Source organism: Cygnus atratus, chromosome 10 (genome assembly GCF_013377495.2).
Source record: "Cygnus atratus isolate AKBS03 ecotype Queensland, Australia chromosome 10, CAtr_DNAZoo_HiC_assembly, whole genome shotgun sequence".
Lineage (NCBI taxonomy): Eukaryota > Metazoa > Chordata > Aves > Anseriformes > Anatidae > Cygnus > Cygnus atratus.
The window spans coordinates 11,357,182-11,359,561 of NC_066371.1; the positions used below are offsets into that span (position 1 = coordinate 11,357,182).

Below are 2,380 nucleotides of genomic sequence, written 5' to 3' on the forward strand. Positions count from 1 at the left end.
GGCTCAGCCCTGAGCCAAATTAACACCTGGCCTCAGATGTCAAAGGCTGTTAACTCTACTCCCGGTGCCTGCAGACCACGCTCTGCCTACCCAATAGTTCTGCTAAGAGGATAAACATCCTCAGTGGATCGGGAGCAGGCCAGAGCCCCCATCCCTGGGGTGGGCAAAACACAAGGTTTGTGAGAATAGGGATCAACAGAGAAGCTCAAATGAGGTGATTTCAGCTTTGAACTCAGCGGAGGCCAGCAAATGCCTCTGACACATGGACTAGACAGAAGTCTGACTCCAAGCCATCAGAGGTAAAAGACTTGACCCGCAGTGCTGCTGAGACCCCCTGGGATGCTCTCAGAGATGGATTTGTCATCCTGTGCATCACTTAACAACTGAGGTTAGTTGCAACAAGCTGGCTGCGGCGGATACACACAAAATTTCACCCCCAGAACTAATCGAACGGGAGAAGAGCAGGGTAATTCCTCCCCTGTCCTCTCCTCTGGGTCCTGCCCCACTTATTATAGGGCCACTGTTACAGGCCCCATGATCCCTCCTGCAGGCCACCGTCTGATTTCCATCTATCAGAGAGAGCCAAGGATCTTAACGTGCAACTTCTAATTGAGCTGTATCATCTGCCACAAACATGAAATTAATGGTCCTACATCATAATCATAAATTCATACATAACCCCATGCACCAGCAAATAACTCTTTGCAGTGACACTACAATGGTAAGCCGATTTGCAAGACGCACACGCTACCCAGGAATCCTAATTAACCAAATTAACACCATCACTTCAAATCATGTCCCAGCAGTAGGACATTTCCGATTGGCCTCAGGCTGGAGCAAAGCAGCCAAATGAAAGCCTGACAGCATCTCCACAGGTCCGGAGGGCTAAACCTTTACAGAGGGAAGTTTCTGGTGCCCACCCGTGCATAAGCGGAAGGGAGTGAAACATCTCCCAAGAGTATCTAAGTGCCAATGCAGGACACGCTAACCCAGGAGCAGCCCTCAGTTTCTCATGCATTTCCCCAGCTTAACCTGCAATGTCAGGAACCCACTCTTGCCAAGCTGTGAGCACTCAAGGCATGCTCCAGAGGCTTGTGACCCTGCCAAATCCCTCTGGAGCATGCCAAACTGTGCCTTGGATGAGCCAAGCCATGGGTCTGGGGTCACAGAGCAGAGCTGGCAAGAGAAGCCAGCATGGAGCGCTCTTTGTGAACCCCAAACCCACTTGCACCCATTTCCACTTGTGACTTGCCCGAGCTGTTTAGAGCTCAACATCTTTTTTTATCTCCTTCAGGATAGCCAGGTTTTTCTACTTCTGCCTTGGGAAAAAAGAAGTCTCTATTTTGGGAACACGTGGGATTCAAGCCCACGACGGTCTCAGCGCTCCCTGCATGAAGGACAAGAGCCGCAAGCCCTGTGCCAGAGCGCCTGGCTCACATCTCTCCTCACTCAGCCTGCATGATAAGGGGGCTCAGTCCCACCAAAGCGCTTCCACTGAGGCACTGAATGGTTTTGCCCCCCCAGGCACAACAGAGGGCTGAGGGCTCCCCTCCCTGCTCTGAACAGATGCTCTAAAAGCCAGGACGGGGGTTGTGGACTGCCAAAAAAAGGAGACTCCTACCAGAAGTGGGGTTCGAACCCACGCGGGCATGCGCCCATTGGATCTTAAGTCCAACGCCTTCACCACTCGGCCATCCTGGTGGGCTGCCTGCTGCCCCCTGGCCTGCCAGGTCCCCCCTGGAGGACTCACTCCCTGCCAAGCCATCAGGGTCCCAGCTTGGGGCACTGCCCGAGCCCAAAACATCTTCCCCTCCTCACTGCCTTCTTTAAGTTCCCTGGTGAGCTGGCCTCTGGCAAGGCACAGTGAGAAAGCCTCCTCGCTCCCTTTCCTTGTACCCCACAATAAATGCTTTCCTACCCCATGGACTTTGCAAAACGTCACAGTTTTGCTCCCATGTCCTGGTGCCCCATCACCAAGAAGCAAACCTCTGCTCAGCCCAGCTGGCACACCCCGACCAAACACCTCGCTGGGAAGTGCCAGCTCTTATGGCCATGGAGAGTGGCACAGCACTCATGTGCCATGCCAGATCCTCATGCAAGGACCACAGACATCAGTGATAACACCGCCAGGTACGAGGGACATCTCTGGGGGGTGTCAGCCTGACCCCACTGGGTGTCTCAGGGGGACAGGGGCAGCTCTGCCAGCCTACCAGTGCTCAGCCAGACCCGCTGAGCAGTTAAAGCATCATCCTTCCTCCTCGGGTCCTGCTCCTCACCCGCTCTGGCCTGCACTGGGGGCTCGAATGGAGTGTTGAGCCAGGAAAAACTGTGGGGCATGGGAGTCCTCCCTTTCCCTTTGGGATGAGCTATACATTTTTGT

The 2,380-nt window shown here is 54.0% G+C and overlaps 1 non-coding gene across 1 annotated transcript; it reads right to left on the reverse strand.

Annotated features, from left to right (window-relative positions):
- Nucleotides 1–1,618: 1,618 nt before the first annotated feature.
- On the reverse strand, nt 1,619–1,701 carry TRNAL-UAA (transfer RNA leucine (anticodon UAA)). The gene has a single exon. It is a non-coding gene; the product is annotated as a tRNA-Leu (tRNA).
- Nucleotides 1,702–2,380: the final 679 nt, after the last annotated feature.